The 19,351-nt window shown below is 46.5% G+C and overlaps 1 protein-coding gene across 3 annotated transcripts in view; it reads right to left on the minus strand.

Moving 5' to 3' along the window:
* The window catches only part of CTNNA3 (catenin alpha 3), a 967,088-nt gene that overhangs the window by 203,098 nt on the left and 744,639 nt on the right, over positions 1-19,351 (minus strand). The gene's annotated exons all lie outside the window — the stretch shown is intronic.

Below are 19,351 nucleotides of genomic sequence, written 5' to 3' on the forward strand. Positions count from 1 at the left end.
AACATTTTTTCTCCCTCCTCCTTGTAACAACCTTTTATGTACTTGAAAACTGTTATCATGTCCCCCCTTAGTCTTCTCTTCTCCAGACTCACCAAACCCTTTTTTTTTCAATCTTCCCCCATAGGTCATGTTTTCTAGACCATGAATCATTTTTGTTGCTCTTTTCTGGACTTTTTCCAATTTGTCCACATCTTTTCTGAAATGTGGCACCTAGAACTGGCCACAATACTCCAGCTGAGACTTAATCAGTACAGAGCAGGGTGGAAGATTAGTTGTGTCTTGCTTTCAACACTCCTGCTAATATATCCCAGAATGATGTTCACTTTTTTTGCAAGTATTACACTGTTGATTCATGTTTAGCTTGAGATCCACTCTGACCCCCAGATCCCTTTCCACAGAACTCCTTTGTAAACATTAATTTCCCATTTTGTATGTGTGGACCTGATTGTTACTTCCTAAGTGGAGTATTTTGCATTTTTCCTTTATTGAATTTCATTCTATTTACTTCAGACCATTTCTCCAGTTTGCCCAGATCCTTTTTAATTTTAATCCTATCCTCCAAAGCACTTGCAACCCCTCCCAGTTTGGTATCATCTGCAAACTTTACGTGTACTCTCTATGCCACTATCTATATCATTGATGAAGATATTGAACAGAACCAGACCCAGAACTGATCCCTACAGGCCCCCACTTGATAGGCCCCTCAAGCTTGACTGTGAACCACTGATAACTACTCTCTGGAAATGGTTTTCCAACTAGTTATGCCCCCCTTATAGTGGCTCTATCTAGGTTGAATTTCCCTAATTTGTTTATGAGAAGGTCATGCGAAACAGTATCAAAAGCCTTACTAAAGTGAAGACAAACCACATCTACCGCTTCCCTGCTATCCACGAGGCTTGTTACCCTGTCAAAGAAAGCTATTAGGTTGGTTTGATATGATTTGTTCTTGACAAATCCATGCTGTTACTTGTCACCTTACATCTTCAAGCTTTTTGCAAATTGATTGCTTAATTATTTGCTCCATTATCTTTTTGTTAAAGATATAGAAGTGACTTGAAGACATTTAACTTGTCTAAGTAATTTTTAACTTGTTCTTTCCCTATTTTAGCCTCTGATCCTACCTCACTTTCACTGGCATTCACTATGTTAGATGTCCAATTGCTACTAAACTTTTTGGTGAAAACTAAAACAAAAAGTCATTTAGCACTTCTGTGATTTTATGTTGTTTTTTAATAGCATTCTCCTCTCCAGGGTGACAGGGTCCAGCCAGCCTCTCCCAGTGATGGCTGCTCTGGGTTGGGGTGGGGGTTAGGCATTGGAACTGAAAGCAGAGGGACTGTGTCTCCTGTGCTCTCAGTGACCCCCTGCTGGTATCCAGGTAGCATGAAGGAGGAAGCCATCCAATTCAGATGCAGAGGAGACAAAAGCTGAACTGGAGGGAGGGAGGCAGGGAGGGAGGGAGGGAAGGGAAGGAATAGACTGAGACAAGAAGTCTGGCGAGAATAGGATCGGGGGGAGTAAAGAACATGTGACTGGGAGTGCTGGGCAAGGAGGCTGGGACTAGGAGCTGGGGTGGAGGGAGCGGAGGCTGGGACTGGGAGTTGGAGGGGAAGGGGAGGGAAGACTAGGATTGGGAATTGGGGTCGTGGAAGATGGAAGTGGTTGGGCAAGGAAACTGGCACCTGGGAGGGAATGGAGGCTGGGACTGGGAGTCAGTGGGGGTTGAGAAACAGTAGGCTGGCAGGGAAACAGTGAAATCTTCTGAGGAATTGCAGGAGTGAGGACACCAACACTGGCTTGACAAGGAGACTGGGACAAGGAACCCAACATTACAGGAAGCAGTGAGAATTGACTAGGAGCTGGGTTGTGGAGAAAATTGGGATTGGCTGGGCAAATAGACTGGGACAAAAAGGGCCAGGTTAGGAGGGAGGCTGGGTCAGGGAGCTGGGGAGGCGTGAAAATCATCTGGTCTTGGTGACTTCTTATTGTTTAATTTATCAAGATGTTCCAAAATCACCTCTACAGACACCTCAGTCTGGGTCAGATCCTCAGATTTCTGACCTAAAAAGAATGGCTCAGGTGTGGGTATCTCCCTCACACCCTCTGCATGGAAGACTAATGCAAAGAATTCATGTAGCTTCTCTGCAATGGCCTTATCTTCCCTGGGTACTCTTTTAGCACCTTGCTTGTTCCTTGTTCAGTGGCTTTGGAATTTGTTTGGAAGGCTTCCTGCTTCTGCTATACTTAAAACATTTTCTGTTGGTAGGTTTGAGTCTTTTGTCAGTTGCTTTTCAAATTCTTTTTTGGCCTGCCTAATTATATTTTTACACTTCATATGACAGTTTATGCTCTGTTCTATTTTCCTCAGTAGGATCTGACTTCCAAATTTTTAAAGAATGCCATTTTGCCTCTAACCACCTCTTTTACTGTGTTGTTTAGCCATGGTGGCATTTTTGGTCCGCTATTTTTCTTTTTAATTTGAGGTATACATTTAATTTGAGCCTCTATTATGGTGTTTTAAAAAGTTTCCATGCAGCTTGCAGCCATTTCACCCTTGTAACTGTTCCTTTGAATTTCCATTTAACTAGCTTCCTCATTTTTGTGTAGTTCCCCTTTTTGAAGTTAAATGCTACTGTGGTGGGCTTTTTTGGTGTGTCCCCTCACCCCAAACAAGGATGTTAAATGCAACTATATGATGATTGCTCTAACCAAGTGATTCAGCTATATTCACCTCTTGGACCAAATCCTGAACTCCACTTAGGACTATATTAAGTATTTCCATGTCGGTTCTAGGACTAACTGCTTCAATAAGCAGTAATTTGCTAACTTATTTGTTTGACTTTGCAACCCTAATAATGTTTTTTAGTTAGTCTGTGGTGTGTAATATATATATAGTACTCCTTTAATTAAAAAGAATAATCATTAGAAGCAAAATCATTACTAGAGTTCTGATAGAAGTACTAAAACTCCGCCACTTACAGATGAATGTTACCTAAGAAAACTCAGTAGAAATAAGTAGAGATTGTGCTATTGAGGGCAAGAAATAGACACTGCAAACAAAGTAAGACAAGTATCTGACATGGTCAAACTAATTCAGTTTAAAGACACCGCCATAGGATACTTCTAGTGTATAATGAGTGGAATCCCTGGATACACTAGATTTGTGAATTATAAGTTTTAAGGTCCAATAGGCATAGAAGAGAAAAATATCTGGAATAATGCATATAATCAGTGAACATTGTAAGGCAACACCTTGCAATAAATGCTCGGGTAATTAGGTTGGTAGATTTAATGGTAAATTGACAGCTATAATTTGCATTCATAATTAATCAAATCCTTTCCAAAAATACTCTTTGATTTTATTTCAGTTATAGTTAGGCCTGGTCTACACTAGGACTTTAAATCGAATTTAGCAGCGTTAATTCGAACTAACTGCTCAACCGTCCACACCAGGAAGCCATTTAATTCGAACTAGAGGGCTCTTTAGTTCGAATTAGGTACTCCACCCCGACAGGTGGAGTAACGCTAAATTCGACATGGCTAGCTCGAATTAGGCTAGGTGTGGATGCAAATCGAACTTAGTAGCTCCGGGAGCTATCCCACAGTGCACCACTCTGTTGACGCTCTGGACAGCAGTCCGAGCTTGGATTCTCTGACCAGCCACACAGGAAATGACCCGGGAAAATTTGAATTCCTTTTCCTGTCTGGGCACTTTGAATCTGACGTCCTGGCTGGACATCGGGGCGAGCTCCGCAGCACCTGCAACGATGCAGAGCTCTCCAGCAGAGGAGTCCGGCCAATCCAAGAATAGAAAGAGGTCCCCAGCATGGACAGACCGGGAAGTCCTGGATCTCATCGGTGTGTGGGGCGAGGAGTCTGTGCTGTCGGAGCTGTGCTCCAACAAGCGGAATGCAAAGACTTTCGAGAAGGTCTCCAAAGCAATGATAGAGAAAGGATACAGCCAGGATGCAATGCAGTGCCGCGTGAAAATCAAGGACCTGAGACAAGGCTACCAAAAAGTCAGTGCGGCAAATGGACGCTCCGGAGCCCAGCCCCAGACATGCCGCTTCTACGAGGCACTGCATGCCATTCTAGGTGGGTCTGCCACCACTGCCCCACCCCAGTGACCGTGGACTCAGTGGATGGCATAGTGAACCTGGACAGTTCCTCCTCGATGTTCGCCGATGGGGAAGATGAGGAAGGGTCTGTGGAGGACGGCGCAGGCGACAGCGAACACAATACCGCTTTCCCTGACAGCCAGGATCTCTTCATCACCCTCACAGAGATCCCTACCAACCCTCCCCGGCCGTTAACCCGGACTCTGAATCAGGGGAAGGATCAGGCGGTAAGTGCTATAAACATGTAAACATTTATTTTTTATAAAACAGGTATAAAAAAATAGAAATACTATATATAAAATTTTCAATGAAAAACTATATGAAAAGTAGGTCCACACATATAGGGATTGAACAATAATCCTCCAGGGACAATTCAACAAAGGTCTCATAGAGGTCCTCGAAAAGCCTCCGCAGGAGGTTCCTGGGGAGAGGTGCCTTGTTGGGTGCTCCGTGGAAGCACACTCTTCCACGCCAGGACATCCTTATGTACATGGAAATCATTGCCTCCACAAGCATGGCCGCATATGGTCCTGGTCTCTGCAGGGCTTCCCTTAGCATCCGCTCTTTGTGACTCCGAGGGACCCGCATCAGGGTGATCTCGTTCATGAAATGCTGCATCTAATTAGGGCAATTAGTGTATTGTTACTGTTGTGAATGGTTGACTTTTACTTTGCATAACAATGACCCTCGCTTAACAGCCACGTGTTGTAGGCCACATAGGAAAAGCATACATTGATCTTTCCCGTGCACTGGCGGGAGTGGCTGGAAAAGGGTCAGAGTATATGATTTCCAGATTGCCTTTAGCGGGAGGGCACAGCTATCCATTAACTGATAAGCAGAATGTACTGTAAGGCTTACCAGGACTGTCTGCTAGACGGATTCAGCTGTCTCTCCCCACTTGTCCGCTCTCCTGTGCAATGCCGCAGCCAATGAAAGCGTATTCCGAAATCTCGAACTTGTCCTGAGATCTCGTGAGACTTGTTGCCCTGTATGGTCTTGTTCAGAGAAACTGACTAGACTGTGTTCACTGTTCGCAAACATGTATCTGTTCAAGGAAATCAGTTACTTTTCCCATCACACAGCTTCGGCTCTTTCCCGGACTGCCCCGGCATCCCCCTCGCAGAGGCTGGCGCAGATTAGGCGGCGAAAGAAAAAGACTAGGGACGAGATGTTTGCGGAACTGATGGCCTGCTCCAGAGCCGAGGCGGCAGAGCAGAGACAGTGGAGGGAGACCCTATGTCAACAGCATCGCACACACATCGAACGGGAGGATAGGTGGCGGCAGGAAGACCAGCAGGCGACTCAAACGCTGCTTGGCCTAATGAGGGAGCAAACGGACACGCTCCGGCGCCTTGTTGATGTTCTGCAGGACCGCAGGCAGGAGGACAGAGCCCCCCTGCAGTGTATCTGCAACCGCCCTCCCCCGCCAAGAAGTCCTGCCCCCCCCTCACCCAAAAGTACAAGACGGAGGGGCGGTAGGGGCCGTGAGAACTGTCACTGCACCACTGCATAGCGCTAATGTACCACACACCTCTCACGCTATACATTTGTAGAAGTGCTTCCCTTACAGGCTCACCCAGTCCCAAATCCAAGTTTCATCCCCCCACTGTGTATTAGATTATTAAAAGCTGTTTGCTGTTATTCACTGTTTCGGTCACGTCTTTCGTGTCAGAGGATTTTTTTGTGTATGGGGGGGGAGGGGATTTATAATTGCACGGTATAGCCTACATTACCAGGGTACAGACTTGGGGGCATGATCAACTGCAGGGCACACACACACTGCAGTCAGTAGGCACCAGGGTCACTCTGTGTGGTGTATGCTGCCCCGGGTCATTCTGTGATGTGTATGCTTGTCCAGGGTCCTAGCGCCTGCCACCCCCTTAATGTTAAGGCACGCTGCCCTTACCATGCACTTCCACTGTAGCACCGAGCCTCTCCGCTGCCCTGAGCCCCAACAAGAGCCCTCATCCACGGACAGATACTCACCCTTCCCCCACACCCCTCACCCCTTCCTACGCCCAAACCCGCAGCCCACTGCCGTCATCCAAACCCCTATCCAAAGAAGGCACCACTCGCCCCTTCCTGCAAACCCACCCCTTCCTGCAATCCCTCCCCTTCATGCACAACCACTTGCAACCGTCCCCCACCCCAGAGACCTATGTAGGAGCAGGAGGATGTCATTCCTCTATGGAACAAGCGGTCTGTACATCAGTGCACACCGTGCCCAGCACAGTATGCGTCCATGTTTCAACACCTGAACAGAAATGCAAAGTAAAACAAAGATTTATTAATAATGAGTGTTACAATTAATTTGCTTTAAAACGTGCTTTGGAAGTGGGGGAAACTTGGAGAACGGGGTATGTAACCGCAGATCGAAATCGACACATACAGACACAGGCCCAGGGTCAGTTTCTCTTGAAAGCAAGTGGAGAGTCATAGGTTACCCTGCTCTCCGAGGAAACTTGCTTTCAAAGCCTCCCGGATACACAGCGCTTCCCGCTGGGATATTCTCTCGGCACGGGTGTCTGGCTGAGCGTAAACTGCAGCCAGGCGATTTGCCTCAACCTCCCATCCAGACAAAAAGGTCTCGCCCTTGCTCTCACAGAGATTGTGTAGCACACAGCAAGCAGCAATAACTACGGGGATATTCTTTTCGCTGATGTCCGAGCGAGTCAGTAAGCTCTGCCATCTCCCCTTGAGACGTCCGAAAGCACACTCCACCACCATTCTGCACTTGCTCAGCCGGTAGTTGAAGAGTTCCTTCTCTCTGTCCAAGGCGCCTGTATAGGGCTTCATGAGCCAGGGCATTAGCGGGTAGGCTGGGTCCCCGAGGATCACTGTAGGCATCTGCACATCCCCAACCGTTATTTTGTGGTCCGAGAAGAAAGTACCTGCCTGGAGGCGTTTAAACAGACCAGAGTTCCTGAACACACGAAGATGTTGGTAAAACGTCCCCTATGGTCTACCAGTGCTTGCAGCACCATTGAAAAGTAGCCCTTTCGGTTAATGTACTCGCTGGCCTGGTGGGCTGGTGCCAGGATAGGGATGTGAGTCCCATCTATAGCCCCACCGCAGTTTGGGAATCCCATCGCGGCGAAGCCATCTATGATGTCCTGGACGTTTCCGAGAGTCACTACCTTTGAGAGAAGTTGCTCAACGATTGCGTGGGCTACTTCAATCACAGAAACCCCAACGGTAGATTTGCCCACGCCAAAGTGGTTCGCTACTGACCGGTAGCTGTCTGGCGTTGCAAGTTTCCAGAGGGCTATGGCCACTCGCTTCTGCACACTCAGGGCTGCTCGCATCCGGGTGTCCTGGCGCTTCAGGGCAGGGGACAGCAAGTCACAGAGTTCAAGGAAAGTGCCCTTACGCATCCTGAAGTTTCGCAGCCACTGTGATTCATCCCAGACCTGCAGCACTATGCGGTCCCACCAGTCCGTGCTTGTTTCCCGGGCCCAGAATCGCCGTTCCATACCATGAACTTGACCCATTGCCACCATGATCTCCACGGCGCGGCGTACCCTGCTTTGTGAGAGGTCTGCGCCACTCTGTGAATTCCTGTCCTCACCGCGCTGCCGGAGCCTCCTCGCCCGATTTCTCAGCAGCTGACTGTGGAAGAGGTGGACGATAAGGTGCGAGGAGTTGACAACGGCCATAAGTGCAGCGATGATCGCAGCGGGCTCCATGCTCGCAGTGCTGTGGCGTACGCGCTGTAACTGACAAGAGAAGGGCGCGAACAGATTTTCCGCCGGAGCTTTCAGGGAGGGAGGGCGTGATTGACGGTTCAATGACAACAGTTACCCAAAAGCACCCTCGACACATTTTTCCCCCAGGAGGCATTGGGAGCTCTACCCAGCATTCCAATGGGAAGCGGGGACTGCGGGAACTGTGGGATAGCTTCCCACAGTGCACCGCTTCCAAAGTCGACGCCAGCCCCATTACTGTGGACTCAGAAATTCGAATTAGTGTATTTACTGTGGATCCACAAATTCGACTTCATAAGGTCGAATCCACAAATTCGACTTAAGTAGATTCGAAATAGTCTTGTAGTGTAGACAAGGCCTTAGAAGCTGTCATTAGAAATATTCATGATTTTGTGTAAACAGTAATGTTCCAGGATGCACACTTGTTGCACGCCCTATTACAGATATGTTTGTGCTATAGCTATGAACATTTTTGCAATGAACCCAGGTTAAATTTACCTGTTCACAGGCATACTTCTGAACCTTGGATATGCCCAAGTTTGTGAAGATGTTTGTGATCCTTTCAGGTAAATGTAGGCTGCACTTCAGACTAATGCTCTTCACAGGGTCAGGAAGGGATTTATTGTTTCAAGTCGGGTCCATAGTAGATTCTGCAGTTTCATATGCCTTCAGTCCCAAAACAGACAGTTAAGGCTGAGTGAAACTTTGGAGGAAATGTTGGGAATAGGAAAAACTCACAGAAGATGGCTATAAATGAGCACAAAGATTAAATGATCCTTTCAGTTCCATAAATATGCCTCTTCCCATAAAGGGCACATCATGGGCTTGCACAGAAATGTTCATATGGGCAGAGAGAGCAGAATATACAGTTCATCTTGCAGTCTTCTAAAAATAGTCCCCTAAAAAGTTTTTTGCTCACTTGGAGATAGCTAAGGCAAGGTCTCACAACTCTTATGGAGCCTGGAAATCTAACTATGAGGGACCCTCTTAGAATCTGCAGGAGCTGTAATGCCAGTGACCAGCTCCCCGTGAGCCTGAGGAACAGATCTGGTGAGGACTCAGCAGGAGTAAATACCGAAAGCAGCATTTATGTCTGCTAGAATCCACTGGATGAACAGGGAATGGTAATGTTGTCTAGCAGCTACTGTACACTTTCATCTTCACCCCCAAAACCCAGCAAAGCTACTTCCATGTCAAGTCCCAGAGGAAGTCATTTATTAGGTAGCAAGGAGAACAAAGATGGTGCCATAGATGTGGCATTCCTCTGTTCTAGATGGACAGGGCTAGTTGTGCCTACATAGCATCTGTCTATCTTAGCATCACAGGACCAAATTTTCAAAAGAACTCAGGGCCACTGTAGTGAGGCAAAGACTCACTGGTGTGGCACCTCCTGCTGGTTGTCCAGGGAATTAGCTCTTTTCCAGCTCTGGAGCAACCCTCTGCCGGCTGATGTCTCACCTGCTGCTGGCCCTGGTGTCCCTCCCGGACCCTGGTGCCCCTCTACCTTGGGGTTCTGCCCTCTGCAGTACCCCCACAGTCTCTGGGTCTCCCTTCCCAGAGGAACCCCCAACCCTCTATCCCCATCTTGCCTCAGTGGCTACTGCCAGTCATCATCTAGCCCCCGCTCCCTGGGGCAGACTGCAGTCTGTAAACCACTCATCATCAACAAGGAGGGGTTGGACTTACTGCCTTTGCCTACCCTGGGCTGAACCTCTGCAACCCCAGTACCTTCTTTAGGCCTTTAGCAAGACCTGAAGCCTGGGGCGTTGCCAGACTGGAGCTCCCCAGCCCCTCTTGCCTTTCCCCAGCCCTGCCCTACCTCAGGTGCCGTTCTCTCACAGGCAGCCAGGTCCTTCTCTCTCTGAGGAGATAGAGAGAGACTGACTTAGCTCCTGGCTGAGCCCTTATAACAGGGCCAGGCATGGCCCACCTGTGGCTGTCTTCCCAATCAGCCTCTTCTTCTCAGCTTTCAGCCCCAGCTCTCTCCAAGGGCTGGCTTTTAACCCTTTCACGGGAGCAGGGTTACTGCCCTGCTACAGCCACATTTCCAAATGCTCAGCCCCCTATAATTGGGCCAGATTTTCAAAAGTGCTTAGTACCCAGCAGCTCCCACTGTCATGCTAACAGACCGATTTTCACCCAATATGTCGAGCTTTTTGGAAAATCTGTCTACTTATTTTGGTTCTTACATGGAAACTGAGCCACTCTGAAAATCTGGTCCTGATTATAGGTGCTGGATTCTTTTAAAAACTGAAACTAAGTGAAATAGTGGAAGGGATGCTCTTGCCCAATGTTCCCAGCTTACATTTAGCCCATAGAAAACAGATCCCACCCAAGGTTGGAAAACTTCAGAAACAACATTAATTTTGAAAAAATTAGATGCTTTGTTTTCATGAGATATATGTTACAAAAGGCAAAAACATAAAAAGACAGAATGGTCTCTGGTAAAACCTAAATTAGGAAAAAAGGTCATTCTAGTTTTTTTAGTGCCATGTCCATTAGAGTAAATAACTTGCAATAACTGAAATAACAATTTCATCAAGAAAAGATATGTTTCATGGTAGACTGTTGACATTTAAAGGTAAGCAGGAGAAAAAATACAATGTGATACACAAAAATAAAACTCCGAAGTTCTTAATTATACTTAAATACCAGTGAAAACACATCACTGTCAGCTGCAAAAAAGATCTATTCCGAATGTCAACAGCAAAATATTGAGTATAAACTTAAGATGATTGAAGTAACACTAAATATAAGATCTACTTGTCAGTTCTGTACATTTTCTACACCATCTCTGTCGCTGTATATTATCTCCAAAAGTTCATTGCTGTACCTTGTAATATTTATTAAGCAAAGGGAACTAGAAGTGTCCTTAAGGATCTGATGCACAGCACAGTGAAGTCATTCCATTGACTTCCACAGTCTTTGAATCAAGTCCTATATTATGAAGATTGAGAGCTAATGGGCATAACAGAAACTTCTTGTAACTGAAATGTCACTATAGATGGACAAACTACAGAGGAAAGAGAGAGAACAGAAGGAAGAAGTGGACGAAGTAAGTGGAGAGCTATTAATTTGCTCAGAATTAAGCATGTGCTTGGTTGTTTTGCTGGGCTGGGGACAGAGTGCTGCTATAGAAACGAGGGGACATTCCTGTTATAAAGAAAATGGTGATCAATTTTTCCCTATGTCTGCTGAAGGTAGGACAAGAACTAATGGGCTTACTCTGCAGCAGGGAAGATTTAGGTGAGATATTAGGGAAAACTTACTAACTATAAAGGTAATTTAGTTCTGGAATAGGCTTCCAAGGGATGTTGTGAAATCCCCATCCTTGAAGGTTTCTAAGCCCTGGTCTAGACTATGAGTTTAGGTCGAATTTAGCAGCATTAGGTCGATTTAACCCTGCATCCGTCCAAGCCTGTTTCGTCGACTTAAAGGGCTCTTAAAATCGATTTCTGTACTCCTCCCTGGCGAGGGGTTTAGCACTAAAATCGACCTCGCTGGGTCAAATTTGGGGTAATGTGAATGTAATTCAATGCTATTGGCCTCCGGGAGCTATCCCAGAATGCTCCATTGTGACCACTCTGGACAGCACTCTCAACTCAGATGCACTAGCCAGGTAGACAGGAAAAGCCCCGGGAACTTTTGAATTTCATTTCCTGTTTGGCAAGCGTGGCAAGTGATCAGCACAGGTGACTATGAAGTCCCAGAATCACAAAAGAGCTCCAGCATGTATGGAACAGGAGATACTGGATCTGATCGCTGTATGGGGAGAAGAATCCATGCAGGCAGAACTCTGTTCCAAAAGATGAAATATATATATATGCTAGAATCTCCAAGGGCATGATGGACAGAGGCTACAACAGGGACACACAGCAGTGCCGCGTGAAAATTAAGGAGCAGAGGCAAGCCTATCAAAAAACAAAGGAGGCAAATGGTCTCTCTGGGTCAGAGCCCCATACATGCCGCTTCTATGATGAGCTTCATGCAATTCTATGGAGGGGGGGCCTACCACTAACCCACCACTTTCTGTCGACACCTGCAAGGGGGGAGTTTCACGCAACAGGGCTGAGGAGTTTGTGGATGAGGAAGATGAGAAAAGGAGGAGGTGGTGGTTGAGGATAGCGCACAGAAGGCAAGCAGAGAATCCCTTCTCCCTGGCAGCCAGGAACTGTTCATCACCATGGAGTCAATACCCTCCCAACCTGGGCTCCACCATAACCCCGACCATAAAGCCAGAGAAGGCATCTCTGGTGAGTATACCTTTGTAAATATACTACATGGTTTAAAAGCAAGCACGTTTAATGATTAATTTGCCCTGAAGACTTGGGATGCATTCACGGCCAGTATAGCTACTGGGAAAGTCTGTTAACGTGTCTGGGGATGGAGCAGAAATCTTCTAGGGACATCTCCATGAAGCTCTCCTCAAGGTACTCTAAAAGCCTTTGCAGAAGATTTCTGGGGAGGGCAGCCTTATTCCGTTCTCCATCGTAGGACACAAGCCAGTAGTCTGGAATCATTGCAGCACAAAGCATTGCAGCAAATGTGCCTGGGCTTTGGTGGCATTCAAGCAACATCTGTTTTTTAACTCTCTGTGTTCACCTCAGGAGAGGTGACATCATTCATGGTCACCTGGTTGAAATATGGGAAATTTGTTTAAGGGGACATTCAGAGGTGCCTGTTCCTGCTGGGCTGTTTGCCTTTGGCTGAAAATAAATCATCCCCGCTGTTAGCCACGCAGAATAAGTTCGGGGGAGGGCCGTTCATGCTGAGCTGTTCACGTTTGGCTGACAGGGATCTTCTCTGATAGTAGCCACGTGGGAGAGAGTTGGGGAGGGGAGGTTGAAGCGATCATCCCAGATAATTTTGTGGGGGGGGAGTGCTGCACATTCATCCTAAAACCTCAGCCCCTCCTTTTAAATGGCCAACCCAACAGGTGCTTGGTATGGAAAGGAGGGCACTGCTGTTTGAAACCATTCCCACATGTTATGAAAGCTGAAGAAGCCAAAACCCTGTGCCTTACCATGGCTGCCTGAAAGCTGAATTCTGTTGCCCAGCCGAGCGTGTGTGATGTCTCACACCAAACTGGCAGGCACTCAATATAAGAGGCAAAATGCGTCCTTGTACCAAAAGTACATGTGCTATGTAATGTAAATCGCTTGATTCAGTGTGAAATAGTCTTCCCTTTGTTCTCTAAAATGTGTCTTTTTAAATACTACTCTCCCTGTTTTTCCTCCCACAGCTGAAAATGTTTCTATGCTCCCCTTATCGTCTCCGTCCCAGAGGCTAGCGCAGATTAGAAGGCGAAAAAATGCACTCGTGACATGTTCTCAGAGCTCATGCAGTCCTCCCGCACTGAAAGAGCTCAGCAGAATGTGTGGAGGCAAACAATGGCAGAGTCTAGGGAAGCGTTAAATGAACGTGATGAGAGGAGGCAGGAAACAATGGTGAGGCTAATGGGGGATCAAACTGACATGCTCAGGCATCTGGTGGAGCTGCAGGAAAGGCAGCAGGAGCACAGAACACCGCTGCAGCCCCTGTATAACCGCTTGCTCTCCTCCCCAAGTTCCATATCCTCCTCACCCAGATGCCCAAGAGCATGTGGGGGGCGGGGAAGGCTATGGGCACCCAGCCACTCCACCCCGGAGGATTGCCCAAGCAACAGAAGGCTGGCATTCAATAAGTTTTGAACTGTGTCGCCTTGTCCTTCCCTCCTCCCTTTGGCCACCAGGCAATTTGCCTCAACCTCCCACCCCACCAAAAACATCTCCCCCTTACTAACACAGATATTGTAGAGCACACAGCAAGCAGCAATAACAATGGGAATATTGGTTTCGCTGAGGTCTAGTCAGTAAACTGCTCCAGTGTGCTTTTAAATGTCCAAATGCACATTCTACCACCATTCTGCACTTGCGCAGCCTATAGTTGAACTGCGCCTTACTACTGTCCAGGTGCCTGTGTATGGCATTAAGGGGTAGGCTGGGTCCCCAAGGATAACTATAGGCATTTCAACATCCCCAACAGTAATTTTCTGGTCTGGGAAGTAAGTTCCTTCCTGCAGCTGTTCAAACAGACCAGAGTTCCTGAATATGTGAGCGTCATTCACCTTTCCCGGCCATCCCATGTTGATGTCCATGAAACGTCCCTTGTGATCCACCAGCCCTTGCAGCACCATTGAAAAGTACCCCTTGCGGTTTACGTACTGGCTGCCAAGGTGGTCCGGTCCCAAGATAGGGATATGGGTTCCATCTATCGCCCCACCACAGTTAGGGAACCCCATTGCACAAAGCCATCCACATTTCCCAGAGTCATTACCCTTGATAGCAGCAGCTCAGTGATTGTGTTGGCTACTTGGATCACAGCAGCACCCACAGTAGATTTACCCACTCCAAATTGATTCCCGACTGACTGGTAGCTGTCTGGCTTTGCAAGCTTCTAGAGGGCTATCGCCACTCGCTTCTCAACTGTGAGGGCTGCTCTCATCTTGGTATTCTTGCGCTTAAGGGCAGGGGTAAGCAGGGCCAGTGCAAGGATGTTTCGCGCCTTAGGCGAAACTTCCAACTTGCGCCCTCCCCCCCCCCCCGCGCCCTTGCCCTGAGGCACCCCCCCCCCGCCCCAGCTCACCCCTGCTACGAGCACGAGCACGCCGTGGCTGCTTCGCTTCTCCCGCCTCCCAGGCTTGCGGCGCCAATCAGCTTAGGGGCCTGGGAGGCGGGAGAAGTGAAGCAGCCACGGCGTGCTCGGGGAGGAGGCGGGGTAGGGTGAGCTGGGGTGGGGAGTTCCCCTGCATGCCGCCCCCCCCTTACTTGCTGCAGGCGGCCCTCCCCGCGCTCCCCTGCCCCAGCTCCCTCCGCCTACATGCCAGCGGCGACCAGGGCAGCTGAAGATCCAGCCGCCGCGATTGCTGCCAAAGAAAATGGTGCCCCCCCCCCAAATGCCAGTGCCCTAGGCGACTGCCTAGGTCGCCTAAATGGTTGCACCAGCCCTGGGGGTAAGCAAGTCACAAAGTTACGCATGTGAAAGTTTCACAGCCACTGGGAATCATCCCAGACCTGCAACACTATGCAGTCCCACCACTCTGTGCTTGTTTCCTGGGCCCAGAATTGACGTTCCATGGCAAGAACCTGCCCCATTATCACCATGATGTCCAAATAGCTAGGGCCCATGCTTTGAGAGAAGTCTGTGTCCATGTCCACATCACTATCGTGATTGTGCTGTCGCCACCTCCTCGCCTACTTTTGCAGGTGCTGCACATACTGCAGCATACTACGTGAGGTGTTTACAATGCTCACAACAGCAGCGGTGAGCTGAACGGGCTCCATGCTTGCCGTGGTATGGCATCTGAAGGAGAGCAGGAAAGCAGAGTTGCAGCGGAAGTGGTGGATTCCACGAGAATAGATATTTATACAGAATGACGAGAGGACCTGCAAGGTGGATTCATGGCACCAGGAGAGCGATGCATGATGATGGTTAGCAGTCCTACTGCACTGTCTGCTGACAGCAGCATCCAGGACACAACAGCAGCGGTGACAGTGAGCTGAGCTAAGTGGGCTCCATGCTTGCTGTGGTATGGCATCTGCATGGAAAAAAGGCGCGAAACGATTGTCTGCCATTGCTTTCACGGAGAGAGGGGCGACTGACAACATGTACCCAAAACCACCCGCAACAATGTTTTTGCCCCATCAGGCATTGGGAGATCAACCCAGAATTCCAATGGGCGGCGGAGACTGTGGGATAGCTACTCACAGTGCACCACTCCGTAAGTCGATGCTAGCCATGGTAGTGAGGACGCACGCCACCGACTTAATGTGCTTAGTGGGGACAGATGCAATTGACAGTATAAAATCTATTTGTAAAAATCTACTTCTATAAAATCAACCTAATTTCGTAGTGTAGACATACCCTAAGAATAGGTTTGACAAAACATCAGTCAGAGATGGTATAGGTTTACTTGGTCCTGCCTTGGTGTAGGGGGCTGGACTAAATGACCTCTCGAGGTCCCTTTCAGTCCTATATGTCTATGCTTCTGTAGAATGTAGGTCAAGTTTACCACGGAGTATGGGCTTTACAATATTTGTTGATGGGTTTTCGTTTGTTTTTTTTATTTCTGTATAGTAGTTAGAACTGATTAGCTCACAAAATAAAACAAATACTTTCCACTTTTAGAGACCAAAGCCAGTGAGCAAGTACTAAATGGTTACAATGAGAGGTCTCCCATTACATCAGTTAAGTAATGCTAAGCAGGCATAAGTAGCAGAGAAAGACCTTTTGAAAAGTTATGAGATGAAGTTCAGAAAGAAAAGGGTAGAGTGAGGTCAGTAATCAAGGAGTTGTAAGGTTTGTGGAGAACTGTCCCTTCCCTTTGGGGTTGACTCTGATCTCCCCTGCTTAAAAGTAGGGCAGGGATGGAAGTAGCTCCCTGCTGACTTCAGAGATCCTGGCAGTGGGAGCAGAGTGCCAATCACAGTTCAACCCATCAAGGAAAATAAAATAAGCTACCCATTGTCCTCTTGGTTAATTAATATTACAAAGTAGAATCACAATGATACAAGGACTTTCTGTAAATCAGACATTTTACAGTGGTGGAGACCCAGAAAATCTACAGTACCCCATTGCTGAGTTATAATTTCAGTAGGACTTTTAGTTAAATTTTGATTCTCTTTGGGTCCAGCCATAATCAATGTATCTTCAGAATTTCTGTAACATCCATTGCTGAAGTATCCAAGCATGGAAAAAAGAAAATTTATCTGCAATTTGATAGTCCAAAGAAGACTGTATTGTGGATTATGCTCTTCCAAGATTCTTGGAACCTCTGCTTCAGTTTTATTTGGTTAGTTTACTGGTCATCTTGCCTAAAGTTATGGTGGGCAAGTTTTAGCAGATAGGTGGATCTTAAAGCACGATCTAATGAAGGTCATACTTTGTCTCATTCTAATCACCTGTTAGCATTTTTCACTGTCAAACTCCCTCAGAAACCTTATTGCCAATTCTTAAAGGCCTCATCCTCTTAACTGCATTGCCCCAGGGAAGCACAAATGTCTTTGTGGGTCATAGATGGGGAAATGAACTCTTAGATATCCCTAAGAGTGAGACCAAAGCCTTGAATTGGCACTGGACATTATTTGGAGCTAATGGAAGGCAGAGAGCATTGGAGTAATGTGCTCTGAATGGCTCGTCTTGCTGAAGACCCAGGCTGCCATGTCCTGTGCAATCTGGAGTCCCTGTGCTGTTGCTGCAAAAATGCTGTAGAGATGTGAAAGAACTATGGATTACTGAGATTATCCTCAACTGAGAGGGAAGACGACCCCTAGCAAGCTGAAGATCGAAGGCATTTCTTGCCACTGTCACTACCTGGTCATCCAGGCTTACTTAGGACAGAAGCAGAACCCTAGAACTTCAAACCACTGTGATAAATGAGGGGCGGACCACCTTGAAACATTTCCCACTCCTCACCAGCATCTTTCTGGTCTGTCTTTTGTGAAATCTTTGTGAGGGTGCTCGTTGCATCACTTTGAAAGTAGATATAAAGCTGGATATCATCAGTGTATTGTGGTGCTCTCATAGATTACAGAAGAGAAAGAGAGACAGGATAGAGGGTCAGTTTCGCATCATCATTCCCTAGGTACTGTTTGAGAGGAATGAATGAAGCAATTGTTCATTTTCTTCAGCTGGGCCATATAAGGGGTTAGGTCATTAACACTTTCTAACCTATTGTGTTGAAAACTGTTAACATTTTGAGTGAATAAACTCTTACCCTCATACTTGGGCTTCCATGTTCTTGTGTTTGGCACTAGTTTAAATAGCCTTTCTGCAGAAGGTTTGCCATCCCCTGCATCTTTTTAAGTCCCTTCAGAATTTTATATTCACTGCTGAGGTCTTTTCTAATCTACTATCTTCCAAAAAGTAGTGTCTCTAAGCGTTTTGAATGCTTAAAGATCCTTTAGTGGATGTGTGATGTCAGCTGCCTTTTGATACATACTATTTCTATAATATCCTTCCCAAAATGAGGTGACCAGAAGAGTGTACAGATTTCCAAATGTGTTTTCACTCTTCCTGTATACAGAACAAAAATAATTTCCTCTGTCTTCTATTTCATACCTCAGGTTATATATCAGTGTTTTCTTTGATTTTATTACTGCTATTCAGCTCTGTGCCAAAGATTTCAGAGTTTTACTATGTCCAGATCCCTTTCTTGCTAGTATTCTGAACCACAGCTCTTATTCTCACTTTTATTTACTTTTTATTCTAGTGTCTGTACATGTGTCTATATTCTGTTACACACTGTAGGGCATTTATTTTCTCTTATTCCTACTTTATCCAAGTTATTCTCAACTGTATCACACTTTCTATTTGCAGTGCTTCTCCATCCCAGTTTTGCAAAACCAAAACATTTTGTCATCACTCAAAATATTCAGGTGAGTCAGGTGTAAAGTGAACAAAATCAGTACTAACACTGATGCCACAAAAAGGGTGCTGCTATGCCCAGACTTGCAGTTGTTATCTTCAGTACAAGGGACACTGATACACATGAAGTGTATATTGATTTTTTTCACCAGGTTTGTGAAAAAGGTGGTGGTGGTGTTGGTAAATCATTGTTTTTGTTTCCAAAGTGCTGTGCAAAACTTCCCAGATCTAGGCAGGGTACAGTGAGGGTTAAAGTAAAGGGTAGTGGGTTTCTCCAATTTGCTACAACCTTCAAACAAATTTGGTCCAGACGACAGCTGAAGACTAAAGGTTTTATTTTTTTATTTTTATTTTATCTAAATCAGTCTATCTATAACTGTCTCTAGGACTGCTAACATCCTACCAGAGCTTCTTTACAAAACTGACTGAAAATTAGAACCTGACTAATGCACATATGATTCTGACAGGTGCTTGTAGTTGGGCGTGTCTGGACAGGAAAGAAACTATTGGCACCATCCCCTGAAAAAGTTGCCAGTGAAAGGTCAGATCTGGATCCTTTAAAATCATGGGTTGAGAGAGAAATCGTTTCCCCCCCGCTAATCCCGTGGACCCTTAGTCTACATGTAATTTGCATATACACAGTTATTGGTCCCATCTCTCAGGAAGGACCACAAAATGGTAGGTGAATAGTCCAAGACCTGTAGTCATGCTGCTCAGACAGCTCTTTCCATAGATTTTCAAGTAAAAAGTAGTGAACATTTTTAAATTCTAATTTACAGTAAATACTTGGCCAATTGGCCCCAGTGCATTTACAGTAAGTATATTTTACAGTCAAAATACCGTATAATAAAATCCTTGTCTGCTTCAAACATCCACCCACCAGTAAATAACAATCCAAAGAATACCCTTCAAATCCTGCCCAAGAAAACTTCAACCGCCTATGAAGTGATTATATTAGTGACATGCTAAGCCCAGTTTTGTTGCTAGGAAGGAGCTCCTTCACTGAAGGAAACATCTTTACAAGAGGCAGAAGAAACAGTGGGGGTAATTAAAAATAAGGGGTGCTGATTGTGTTGTACACACTGTGCACAACACACTTCAAATGGTTACTGACTGCCAGTAGAC

Source organism: Mauremys mutica, chromosome 7 (genome assembly GCF_020497125.1).
Source record: "Mauremys mutica isolate MM-2020 ecotype Southern chromosome 7, ASM2049712v1, whole genome shotgun sequence".
Classification (NCBI taxonomy): domain Eukaryota; kingdom Metazoa; phylum Chordata; order Testudines; family Geoemydidae; genus Mauremys; species Mauremys mutica.